Source organism: Macadamia integrifolia, chromosome 6 (genome assembly GCF_013358625.1).
Source record: "Macadamia integrifolia cultivar HAES 741 chromosome 6, SCU_Mint_v3, whole genome shotgun sequence".
NCBI lineage: Eukaryota > Viridiplantae > Streptophyta > Magnoliopsida > Proteales > Proteaceae > Macadamia > Macadamia integrifolia.
In genome coordinates this window covers 7,907,364-7,921,459 of record NC_056562.1, presented here as the reverse complement: position 1 = coordinate 7,921,459, position 14,096 = coordinate 7,907,364, and the positions used below count along the sequence as shown (strand labels likewise).

The following is a 14,096-nucleotide window of genomic DNA, read 5'->3' as shown; positions in this document are numbered from 1 at the left end:
TCGGCAAATAGTAAATGTGTGATAGGAGGACCTCGATACCGAACTCTGATTCCCTGTAGAGTACCCAACTCCATTCCATGTCCGTTTGTCAGTTACCGTTTAGTGATATCGTCATGCAACAACAACAACAACAAAGCCTTTTTCCCAACTAAATGGGGTCGGCTACATGGAAATACAATATTGCAAGATAAAAAGCAAAAGAAAGGAGAAGGGGGAAAAGAAAAAGAAAAGAACTTAACAAGGCAACACCTCTGGAACATCCCACCTAAATGTGATAGGCAACATGAATCTTTACCCTTCAAACAATTCTGTTGATGTCATATTATGCACTAGACCTAACTTCTACAGGTCTTTCCTTACCAACACTTCAATGGTTGGCTTGCCCTTAGTTTTTTTAGCTCCTTCCATCTAGATCTGATTACACCTCCTTACAGGATCATTTAAAGGCTTATATTGAACATGTCCAAACTACCTTAAGTGACATTCTCTAAGCTAATCTTGAATCAGAGCGGCTCCCAAATTAGCTCTAACCTGATCATTTTTCACCCAGTCTCTCTTAGTTTTGCTGCACATCCATCTCAACATCCTCATCTCTGCAACACTAAGAGCCCGTTTGGTATCATTCTAAAAAAACGTTTCTGGAGTTTTTTCGTTCTATTGAAACGAAAAAACGGAATCTTCTGTTTGGTGCACTTATGGTCCGTTTCTGTTTTTTTGGAACAAAAAGTGAAAAAAAAAAAAAACTTAAAAAACGAGATTGGACGGAACTCCAAAATGGAGTTCCGTCTTCCCAGTTTCGTTCCATTTTACAAAAAAAAAAAAAAAAAAAATCCCGATAAAAATCTGAAATTTTGAAACACCATTTTTTCGTTTAAAAACTGCGTTTTGACATAGAAACTAAAATTTTCGTTTTTGACACGAAACGACGTTTCTAGAACAGAAATGATACCAAACGGGGCCTAAATATCCTATTCACAACTCTATCGTTGTACTGTTGGGGTGTTACAATATGCAACTCTAGTCCAGATATAGCATTATTAGTTTCAATAAAAATAAAAATAGACAACCAAATGACAGAAATTATAATTATATTTCCAAAAAATATTTTATAACAAAACAAACATAGCCTTAGTGCAAAACTAATAATGAATATTAGTCGTATCACCTTAATTAGGGGTGTCAATCAGTCGAGTCAGGCCAGTTTCGATCAAACCTAATCGGGCTTCGCCACTTGAGGACCTTGCACCATGATCGTCTCATTTAAGTAATCGGTCCTCATAGGCATGGTCCCATTTATAAATAGCCGGTTGGGTAGCGGTCTTTAATCGGGCTACCAATATTCTGGCTAAATGGACATGTGTCAGGCTTTAAACAAAGTAATGACACATTTATATCTAAACAGGTTATAATCAAGCTCTAAACAGGTTATAATCAAGCTCTAAACAGACTATAATCAATCTTTAAACTTGTCGAGCTCTAAATGAACTCTAAGTGGGTTATAAATGGGCGTTAAATTGTAGGGCTATTAATTGGTTGATCTCGGTTTAGCACCCATCAGGTAGCACCCTTGCATTGTGAACTGCCTATTAATAAATGTGTCAAGCTACAATTAATCGGGCAGGGCCTATGATTGACACTCCTAACCTTATTATTCCTAGTTGGTTGGGCATTTTTTTTTTTTAGGGTGGGGGGAAGCTTACATTCAATTCAATTTATGTTCTTCCCCACATTCTTCATCTCTATTTCTTTTGTTGAAAGTGTATAATGAAATTCAATAATCAAAATCATTAGAAGTTCACAGAAATGTTCCCATAAGTTATGGTGACCTATTTCTATTGTATGATTCACCATGTTTGTGCATGCTCCCTTGATTGAAATCAGTTTCTTGACTTCTCAATTTTTTTTAAACTGTGCAAGGATAGTTCTAACATTTAACAATTAATAGATCATGTTGAGCAAACTTGTCCCGTGGTAATTATTAAGTGCATGATTGGAGGGGTTTGAATGGCTAAACCCCACTCCCAAAAAAATTTCACCATGATTGGAGGGGTTTGAATGGCTAAACCCCACTCCCAAAAAAATTTCACCAAAAATGGTGGGGGCTTGAATTAAAGAACCTGGATCGGATCAGCCAAATTAGCTGTTCGGATCAGAATCGGCCCAGCCTGGTCACATTTCTTGTCAATCCCCTTCCAAAATAAAGAGTTGGGGTATATTTTAGCTGATTCAGATCCGATCTGAAATAGAATCTGTTCGGGTCCGATCCAGATCTTGATAATTTAGAAATGGAATCTGTCGGGTCCGATCCAGATCCTGATTAGTTAGAGCTACCATTCACGGAGGTGCATGGCCTCTGCTCTTGATCCAGCTTTATCGATAAAAGATATTGAAATGGCAGAGAACCGTTTTCAGGAGTGGGTCCTACGGATCAAATCAACCAAACACTGGATCAAACCAACAGTATATAAGATGAAGGAGCGGATTTTCCACATTGCTGGTGTGGGAAGGAATCTGTATGCTACCATCAATCGGGGGTCTGAAAAATGTCCAATCTTTTCGCCATAATATGATTACCAGTCATTCTTTCTTTCTTTCCTGAAGCTTACCTGATGCAAATCTTAGTCCTATGGTGGTCCTCCCATGATTAGCTGGATTTTATGGTGCATATCTGGCTTATCTGCTTCAGAACTTTTAACATTTTGGGTTTGGCTGAAGTCAATCACGTAAGTTGGGTATTATTGATAGGCTGCTCAGCAAATAGATTAACCTGCTTATTTTAGTAACAAAGAGATCTGAATCTTCTACCATCTCATAAACCATGAGTACATTTGATCAGATTCTGCTGGCATGGTATAACATTGTAAATGACCACCTCTGCTCAAGTACTATACAAAATTGAAGCTTGCATATCATCAGCACCATGGAATAGTAGTGTCACTTCAATCCCTCACTAAGGCCTGGAGACATCCTTCAACTCTCTGTGAGGTTACTCATCCTCTCCTTCATAGACTAAAATAAACAAGGCCCATATTAGTCAGGTAGAGAGATCATCATGAGCAGATGGTTCCTCAACTGAACACTTTTCTGGTGTGCGTCCTTGTATGCATCGGTAACTAATAGTGAAAGCTTTTGCATAAACAAAATAATGCATGTTACCCTTGGATCAAAATTGTTTGATCCCAAATACAGCTTTAAGAAGAGTAACTAGGAAACAGGTACAGTTTAAATCAATTCATACAAAGAAAAGTACAGATTTAGGCAAAATTAACGACGTGACTTTAATCACCAGGAATGAGCTTTTCGTTGGCATGCATCCAGATACGTACAAAAGAATGTCAGATCTTAAACTAGCTGACCATCCAGTTACCAAATTTCAAGAGGTATGAGCCTAACTTGGAGCACATACACGATAGTGCTGAGGTAATGGTAATCAGCTGAGAATAAAAGCATGAAATTAGAGCTTAGAAGGATGAGGGAACTGTGGACTGCATCACAGGTGTTAAATGGATAGACATTTGAGAACTTTAATTGGTGGAGTTTCCAAAAAATATTCACCAGATTTTGAAACATTGCCTGAAATCTGACAGAAATCGTTATTCTGCTTACACTAACAAAAAGATCCGCCCATAGTTTTCTGGATAGTTGTTATGTATATTTCTTTTCCCTCTCACTACTTCATACTTTAGATTAGTTAAAGACACAAATAATATCAATCAAAAATGCAATTTCATGGATAGAAAAGACCTTAATACCCAAGCTCCATGTTCTGTGATCTACACTCTTATGTCTGTACGAGTATCATAACATAATGTCAACCTTTAGTTCAGATCATTATAACCATCCATCTTCATAAGCACTAGAAAACAATTAATTTACATTGTACATTAGTTCATTATTCCAGAAATTCAGATGAATTTTCATGCACCCAAACTAACACAATCTCATGAATGAGTCCTAACATCAAAATTAAACAAATGGCCTAAGCCGAATCTATGTCATCTAGGGTTATTCCATTAGTCTCTCCATTGTGAACAAAGGGAACGATGAAGAATCCATAGTATCAAACCATTTTTAAGCCCCATTGAATAATTAAATCCTCACTCAAAATATGAACTAAGCACACGATCAAGCAGCAAATAAGTGTATTAAGTTGTACAGTTGTACATGCATGAGTCCCACAGGAAGATGAATCCATCGAGTCTAAAAAGAACACAAAGCAGACAAGATGTGAAAAGGCCGGTAATTTGCAGCTTTTCAAACTTGTGTCACCCTACCTTTCAAATTACTTGTCATCATTTCATACATGGAAGGGTAGGATATGGTATTTTTCTCAGTGGATTACACCATGGATTTGCAGAGTATAATTGCTTATAGAGTTAAAATAATCCAATGGGGTGTCATGGGGAAAAAAAACACAGCAGAGGCAGAATAATAATATTTTAGTCTAATTGCTCATAACCCAAAAATAAAAGAGGCTATTTTTTAGTAATGCATATAAGAAACCGAAACCACAGCAAAGGCAGAACAATTATTACTTTGGTAAAGGTTGAGAGAAAGAAATGCTTACATATGCTGATGAAAGAATTATTGATAGCAAAGTTACAGCGGGACAGGGGCGTAAATTTATGTTCTCTATGGTGTTGGTGAAGCAGTTAAATTTATGTTCTCCGTTCCATTTGTTGTTGAATCTTAGAGATCATGATACCTCCTCTCAAGCTTCTTCTCGGCTGCATGATTGGGAAGATATCCAACCATCGGATTTCTGTAAAACTTTGATGAGTTATTCTACTTAATAGATCAATTGGCCAAGATATCTGGCCTATCTGATCTGTTTTAACTGCATTAACAAGTTTTCTCCTGAATTCGGTAGATCAATCAACCTTAAAACCTGGCCTATATGATCAATTTTAACTGCATTAACAATTTTGCACCTAAATCTGGTTTCCCATTTTCCTGCAATTCTTGACACTTTTGGGATTTAACCCAAAACCCTTAGATGATTAGAATTCCCAATTAGAAAATCCGCCTATGATCTACAAATGCAGAGAAATGAAGAAAGGTTAAAGTTGCCACTTTGTTGGTTTTTCTCTATCTCTAATGAAACACGCTAATGATTGGTGAAGTTTTTCTAGATCTCCTTATCCAAGGGGCTTTTTTTTTTGGGTGGTTAACAATTTACTGTAAGAGAAAAGATTGAAACACATAGGGCCCATTGCTTGGAGCAATGGTAAAACGTTCGGGCTGCCAGGGTAAATGCCCGGGTTCAAGTCTTGAAAGCGGCCACTTTGCACAAAAAATGCCAAAGTTAGGACCACCTTCAAACTCACCCCTCCTAAGACCCACATAAGTGGAGAACCAGTAATGGGTAATGGCCCTTTTTAAAAGATTGAAATACACAGAAATCTCCAGATCCAAAGTTCAACGTATATCCTATATCTTGTTCTATAAATTCTATTTCGTGTTGGTAATGCAATTACGGTGCAACATTAGGGCTTGTTTTGAGAGTACTTAGTTTATGGGTTTTTGTTTTTGTGTTTTTATCTGTAAGAGGCCCAATTATAAGACCCAAATTTTAGGTCCATGGGGAGTATACGAATTTAGTCTTTTAATTAGTATTCTAATATGTGGAGCCCACTTATTAGTCTCATTAATGCCAATCTAATCAATATTAGTCTTTAAGTCCATCAGGTTACTCATTGGTCATTCAATTCTGTTAGAATTTGTTTGAACTTTGAAGTGTCTGAAGTTTACTAGGTTTCTACTTTTGTGTTATTAAATAAGGATCTAATCCTATCAAATTACACAGCTGAATAGAATTTATTTGTAAAAATATGTGCAGGCTGTGAGTTCTTTCCCTTACCCCTCTCTTCTCTCTTTTCTTTTTCTTCTAAGGTAATGTTCAGAACAGCCAGTATCTCTTCTGTTTCTTCTCTTCTTTCTCTTCTTCTTTCTCTTCTTTCTTCTATGTTTCTACTCCTATCAGTCTCCTACAGAACCAGCAAGTCAGACTCCATTGATTGGTTATCTCTGGCTCTCTGCTACATCAGTAAGTTTTAGTGATACAGATTCTTCACCAAACTAGGCTTGTCTTATTAGGAATAAACCTAGGGTTGGGTTTCAAACATGTTGGGCCTTTGATCCCATGTGTTTTGAGTGTAATAGGCAACTTTTATGGGCCTAAAAGAGAGGCTTTAAGGTTGCATACGGGATTACTAGTTTGTTTCCTTTTTTAGTTGGATTTAATTTAAGTTATATTTATTTTCTTAGGAGTCAAGTTATTAATTAAGTCAAGTCATTAGTAGTTAGTTTCCTTTCTCAACTAGTTTCTAATTTCAGGTTTTAGTAAGTATTGTACTAGGAGAGTAAATTAAGGTTTCCTTTTAAGGAATCTTCTATTTTATAATTCCCTCCTCCAACATTATAAATAAAGAAGAGGAGACTCCTAAAGCAAGAATGATTTTGATAAAAAAAAATTAATATCTGCTGCTATTGTCTTCTCCATGAAGAGTTGTCTTGTGTTTGATCAAGACTGATGGAATTGGTGTTTGATCCAATTGACTCTTTGCGGTGTGAAGCTCAAGAGGTTCCCTTCAAGTTATTTCTCTCTTCTATTCCATAGAACTCAAGGTGTTACAGAGCTGATCCACTGTTACAGGTATTCAGTAATTTCTTTTCTCAGTACTGTCCAGAGAAAGAGATTCAGTGAGCTTATTTTCTGGTTCTGTCCAGACCAGTCCAGTATTCAGTTTGGGCTGGAATTTTAATCAAAGGTTCCACTCTCCTAGGGAGGAACATGATCCATACTTGAGCCTCTTCTGATCCCTGGTTGTTGAGATATTCAAAATCTCTATTTTTTTGTCTTTTAGTGGCCTGTGCTATCTAGAACTGAAATCGGTAGATCTGTTTCAGTTCCTATTATTCTCTTGGACTGTGGTTCATGGTATTAAGTTGATTTGGACCTATTTGAAGTATTGTCAGTCCCTATTATCAGTACTACTGATCTGATCAGAGAAATCTTAGTATTGGAATCAATAGCTTCAACTGTCCAGATCTGATTTCTCTTTAGTCTGATCTATTTGTGCTATTGTCCTACTTTGATTGAGGTTGTTCTTTGATAGTATCCTGCAATTTTGGGACTAGGTTGACTTGTCAATTTCTAGTTCTACATTATTTAGATCTAAAAATAGACTTTTTATATTCTATTATGTTTTCCTGGATCTGGAATTCTACTGTTCTATTCTATTATTACTTCTTTTCTGACTTCAGATCTGAAAATGAAATCTGTTATCAGCAAGGATCAAGGTTTCAGTTCCGACCCTGGCCAAAACCGAAACTTCCCAGGCTTTGACCGAAATCTGGGACTTGCTGAACTAAATTCAAAACCTAGGTTTCGAGGCCTAGATTTTTCTTTTAAAGCATTTTACAGCTGTTCTACGAATTATTTTTACAAACAAACAAACAAAAAAAAATCAGAATGGTACTTTTAGTTTAGACTCGAGTTTGCCAGTGTACGTTGAATGTTGTTGTACACTAGCACTCTAATAAACACCGACTACAGATAATTTAACTACTAGAAATGTAAAGGGATTTTCTTATTGACAACCCTTAAGATGTCAAATTTTTATAACCACACTTTTTTTCCCTTTTGGTGTGACAATTTTTTCCAATAAGGTAATAATGTCATTTTACATGTGTACCTGCATAACAATGACATTGATATGTCACTTTCAACTTATTTTTTAAAACCCCTTTATACCCCTATCTTACAAACCTTTTGGGAATAAGACAAGGGGGCAATTAAGAGAATGTGTCAAGTTCTAAATACACCTATAGAGGTGCCATTCAGACACTCCCAAAAGTAAACATGCAATTAAAGCAATGAAAACATACGTTACAAGGAAATACAAATATACAACACTCACCACTCAATTCATGGAGTTTCTTGGTGGATCTAATCCACGAGCTTCGTACCATTGAAGATGTCATTGACGTTCCTTTGAATGCAACACATATGTATCTCATTAGATATTTTCTACCCAGCACTATGTCCATGTACTAATTCTTCCAAAAATTATATTTAAGAAAAAACCATCACCTTCATGCTCCAATCATGCAAATCCAAACTATAGAAGGGTTGAATGAATAGAAGAATACCAAAAACTAGGAAGAAATCAAGTGATTTGGCCAAGAACTTGGAATTTTTGGCAAACCCCCCTTAGAAGTGTCGAAACTTAAGAAACCCCCAGAGCTATCGATCGAAACTTTCAAAACTTGCAAAAATTGCAAAACCTGTCAAACAAGGTCGAAACCTGGTTCAAACCAGTTTCAAGTCTTTTGACCATTGGTTGCATCTCGGACAAGGTCAAAACCAAGTTGTCTCAGTCAAAATTTTCAGTTTTCACCAAAACTAAGAACCATGGTTATCAGTCCGACATTCTATATTAGTTCAGATCTGCTTTCCACCAATCCTTGGGGCCTGTGAGCAGTGTGAAATCCAAGAGTTGGATATCAAACTGCATCAATTGGATTTTGGATCTCATCAAATTTAATACAACTATGGTTATCCACTGTTGTTTAAGAACTGTTATCAGTTGCCCTGGATTTATTTGATAAGGAATCAAATAATCAAAGTTTCAACAGAAATTAGAACTGGGTGAGGGTCCAAAGGTGGAAAACTATATGAGAGCCTAGAAATTGATTTTCTCTCAAATAAGTGATGTTTGTTCCCATGCTTACCTGCTAGGCATTAGCTCCCATTGCACTCTTGGAATGATTCCCAGGTCTCCATCTATATTTCAAGATAATTACTCTCCTCCAATCGAGATATCCACTATTTCGCCCAATAAAAATTGATTCAACCATCAAAATTGGCTATACCTTTCCCTAATCTATTCCTCTTTATTTCTGCAGTTTAACTGATGCAGTCATACCATCCATGTAACCACCATTCAAATCCTAATTTACATCCAACCTCCACCCATACATATAACTCTTTAATGCACCCAATGATCAACCATAGAACAACACTTAAACCACTCTTATATAAATCAGCTGGCTTACTCAATTCTTTAAACCATTCTTATATCATTCAGCTGGCTTATCTCAATTCCCCACAAGTGTCCTACTCATATGCCTACTAAATCCTAATCCTCTACTTTACACTTTCAACACCCCAACCCTACAGTTTTCATGATTGAGCCTTTACTGGATAGGTTCTCCACCTGTTGATTTTAGACTCTTTGACTCTTACTGTTGTAAAATTGAAACATCGTTCACAAATACGGCATCAAATATATCTAAATATAATATTTTTTATTTTTTTCTCTTTTATTTTTTTCTGCTTTTCTGCTTCCTCCTGTGTGGGACTAGTCATCAAAATGAATATTGTGATGCCCAAAAAAATTATCTCAAAGACTATTTGTGGTTGGAAAACTTACTCATGCAAAATACCGCAGTATAGGCAAAATTGGATTCAAAAAAAAAATTATGAAGTGGAAAGCATCGTTGTAAAGGCATCAGCTAGGCATCCAGGCACCCTTTGCTGGAAGGCGCCTTAGGTGACTAAGGCGATACCTTGACACCTTGTTAGTATCACCTTGATTTTTTTTCCTCCAACCTAGGATCGCCAAGATACCATAACAGTTATGGCAGAAAGCATACAAGGAAAATGACAAGAAACTTAAAAGACCAAACCGTAACTAATTACTTATGCATGTGAGTATAATTACTCTCATTTCTCCTATTTTGCTTTTGCACAGATCCATATAGCCAACCCCATTAAGTTGAGACAATGTTGAGTTTGTTGTTGCAAGTACTGATTTAAGTTACATGAAAATGTTTGAAATGCCATAGTAACATTAGAAGATGAATGCAGCTACGAACTAAATGCATCTATCAATTGGAGCAGAAGTGTAGCAAAATTTACCTTTGATTGGCCATCATCACCCTTCTCATTATTATCCTTCTTTCCACCAAATAAACTGTAAACCTGAAAAGATTTTGGATTACAAGATCTACTTCCAGGCAAGGATAAAGCTGGTATACCAATTGGACCAGCATTTGAGCTTATTCTATTGCCTGAAAAGCAGCAGCAACAAAAAATTGAGTAGCAATTGTCTCTATTAGGTATAATATATAGAACCTTCAAGCATACTCCTTGGAGCAAGCAAAAGCAAACCATTAAATTTAAAACAGGTATAAAGTTGAAGTGCAGTGAAAAATTGTGCTCTTTCACCATCAAAATGGTATATATAATCAGAAGTATGGCTATACACATTCATAGAGAACTTCTAGCTCTAGGAGAATATAGCCTCAAAGGAATCATTTGAATTATAAGAGTAGGAAAGGGAAAACAATGGGTTAACTGCAAAATCACAATAATGCAAAAAACTAGATCGTATACTAAAGCCTCCAAAGAATTAAGAAGAAAACTGCAAGGCAACCATGCAACTCTATTCTTAAACAGGTCCGTCAATAACAAATAACCAAATGCATATTCCCTTGCCAAATGTCTGCTCCAATGGATGTGGAGTAGATTGCATAAAGCATTAGAGAGCATCAACAAAATCCTTGTTTGGATGCATGCTTCTATATGGATGTTCCTCATCAAAGCTTTACGAATCATGGAGCATGTCTTCACTCTTCAGTCATAAATTGAGTAAGTCTTTTAGAGTTCAAAAAACATTTCAAAACAAGACTAGCCCGATTGAATGTCATATTTTATATTTTTCACTTTCTAGCAAAGAACTTAAGTGTCTTTCACACATCAAAAGAAGGGGAGGGTGGATGGTAAACAGAATTCTGTCAATCAATTGAGGAACCCCAGAAGGGTATCAAAGGTAGGCATGTGTAAGAAGAAGTCTCTCCCTCTCCCTTAGACCAACGGATAACCATTGGGCAATGACTGCTCCCCATTGAGTGCTAAAGATCATGTTAGTATTGGATCTCAGTCAGTGCTTCTAATAGAGACATCAATCTGAGGATTCAGCATTAAAATGGCAAATACCAAAAAGGAAGCAGGGTAAGCAGATTACTAACAATAATAATTTGGGTAATTTATAGCGCCACCCCCTGAAAATGTCACTATTATAAGGACACCCCCTTTGTTTCACCAAATTATACTTAGACCCCCTACCGTCAGTCACCGTTAAAGAATATACCATATATGCTGATGTCCGCTACTATATTTTATTTTAAATACCAAAATGTCCTTACTAAATATGAAGTACCTAAAATACCCAAACCCACTTTATTTCTTCGTTCCTCTGTTTCCTCCAATTCCAATTCCAATTCCAAGCTTCCTTCAATCCACCATGGAATGGACCAGAGGCCACCCCATCGGCAGTGGCTCATCCTCTAGACTGCGGATGAGCCTACCAAGTAAGCCGCCTCTGCCATCACCACCGGTGCTAAAGGAACTCCTGGAGCTGACACTGCTATTGCTGCGGAAGACCTTGTTGAAGGCCCCTCTAGCATCTCCATTGGCATCCCTCCGCAGCTCTTGCCAAGACTTAGAGAGGGAGCGCTCCACTATATTTCCCCTGCAATACCTCTCATCCTCCTCATCATCCTTGCTGCCGTTGCGTCTGTGAATCAAAGGAGCTTCAATTTTCAGACAACAACCTTGAAGAGAAAAGGGGGAGGGGGAGGAACCTCCATCAATTGCCACCAAAATGATGAAATCCAGTAACACCCAAATCAATGAAAACCCTTTTCCCTAAAATTCTTAAGTAAAACCTTGCAACAAAAACTCTAATTGGGTCAAGTGTCCACCGATTGAAAATTAGAAACGCATTGAACCCAATATCAAAATCCCTTCCAAGTTCCAATTCCCTCAAATATTGACCTAGCAATCACAAACCAGTAAATACAACGAATAAAATGATCAAAGCACCAAAAGAAAAAAGGGATGGAGAATAATTCGTCGGAACAATGTAAGGGCAGACGGTGGCAGCTTCCCGTCTGAACAAATTGAAAACTTATTCCCTTCATTTCTGGTGCTATTTCTTGCTGGGGTCGACCACGCGTCGATGAATCTCCTGGGCGTCGGTCGATGTTCAGGGCTTGAAGGTTCACATAAGGAAGTTATTTCAGGCTTCAGAAACAAGAAGCCCTGATCATTCTGATGGCAATCTTCTGATCCTTCCCCTCCACCAAAATTCGAGTAAGTTTCTAAACTCAGCTCTGCTTCGTAAGTCTATTGGAAGGCAGCGGAATTTGTTTCGATTGCGTCATTTGTGCCCAGTGTTGATTCGACGCAGCAAGGGAACCGCTTCCCCTCTCATCATCCAGTCCACACACCTTCAAGGTACAGAGACACCACTTTATATACCCAACCGATTGGTATTGGGGTCTTCAAATTCTCCGGCGGAAAGAATTCGGAGGTTAATCAGAGAATCCCATTATCATCTCAGGTGAAGGTGAGTATAGGTAGGGGTGAAGAGGGATTGAGTCAAAATGAGTTTTAATGAATAGGGTATAACGGTCATTTTACCTCTTCACTTAAAAGTGCCTAAAAGTAAAGGGTCTAAGTCTAATTTGATGAAAGAGAAGGGATGTTCCTATAATATTGACATTCTCCAGGGAGTGGCGCCGTAAATTTCCGTAATAACTTCCTTAAGAGGCAGTTGGAGCTAACCTTTTTCCCAGAATGAATTGATCAACATACAAGTTAAGGATGCCCCCATTAGGGATTCCAATTGTGCTGGACTCAACAAGATGCTAACCAACTGATGAGTTCTAGATAAATCGATTAAAAACAGTCTGGTAGAACTGTAGCACAAAGGCTACCCAACCCAGAAAAGTAGACTCATGATTACTGGGATAGTTGGTTTAGGGTAGCCACCCAACCCCTATATAACTGGGATTGACCAGAAGAGTCTTGGAACACAAAATTCCCCTTGATCCCCAGCCATTTTGACCTGCACAGGAACAAAATCTAGATCATAAGAAACAATAAGAAACATAAACACAACTTCTTCCAGGAGAAGATCCTGAATCGGTCGAAGCACTGCAAGAAACAAAAGATCAGAACACAAGACTAAAATAATCCTAAATCAACCTAGCCGAAGAAACTAAAAGAAATCCTAGCAATGGTGAGGACGCAAGAAGATCACACCCAAACCCTAAGGGAAACCCAAACTCCATCCCCGAGATAACCAGAAATACAAATCAAAACGAAGATCAAACAACAGAAAGCAACAAGAAAAGAAAACCAATGCGCACCAACAAAGGAAGTGAGGATCAACGCCTACTGGAGCTTCACCGATGAACAGACAAAGCTAACCCCAGGACCAGAGATCGAAATGGTCAAAGCAACCTTGCCTGATCCGGATGTAGAAGCAAGAAACGTCGCTGCACAAACAGATGAAACACAAAAAAGATTGCCTTTTACCCCTCACGCGAGGTTAGCATCCATCGCAAAGAAGAGCCTTAGCAGAGAAGAATAACGAAACCTTATAGGGGAAGAAGATCTCCAGATCACAAGGAAACGCTAAACCCTCATCTCTCATCTCGAGGAACAGTCCCAATCCGTGTTGAAATCCAACATACTCCACCTTATCATTGTTGACAGTGGACAGCTACTTAACTAAAATTCATCTCAGGGATCTCCACCAAATAATTGAAACCTTCATCTCCGCAATAAGATTCCAACAACAGACAGTGTCATCGCTAGGACAATCTCATATGGTCTGAGAGTATTTTAGGAATCAAGTAGTTGGGCACACAAGCTGAAAAGATGAGATCCTTCAAAGAGATTGTACTGTGCCCAACTACCTAATTCCTGTAACACTCTTGAGACCAAGGGTACAGGGTCGGTAGTGAAGAGAGTTGAGGGAATATATATATAGAGAGAGAGAGAGAGGTCGTGAAGAGAGTTGAGGGAATATATATATCTATACAGAGAGAGAGAGAGAGAGAGAGAGAGAGAGAGAGAGAACTGGGAGCTGAAAAATAGCCTTCCCGCAATATTTTCACTTCCCGCTGAAAAAGTGTTTCATATTTAGCTGGGGACAAAAGAGAGGGAATGACCATTTTGGACTTCACATTTGTAGCAACGTACAATTTCCCTATAGACCTGTTATAAAAAAATAAAG

General features: G+C 37.8%; 1 long non-coding RNA gene across 2 annotated transcripts; it reads right to left on the bottom strand.

The window, feature by feature from the left end:
* Nucleotides 1–2,771: 2,771 nt before the first annotated feature.
* LOC122080867 lies at nt 2,772–13,798 on the bottom strand. Of its 2 annotated transcripts, XR_006140935.1 has the most exons (5): nt 13,455–13,798; nt 13,225–13,353; nt 9,926–10,077; nt 7,923–7,994; nt 2,772–3,009 (listed from the first exon to the last, which is right to left on the bottom strand). It is a non-coding gene; the product is annotated as an uncharacterized LOC122080867 (long non-coding RNA). The 2 variants fall into 2 exon arrangements; XR_006140934.1 differs by having other exon boundaries at nt 13,225–13,795.
* Between the last annotated feature and the right edge of the window lie 298 nt (nt 13,799–14,096).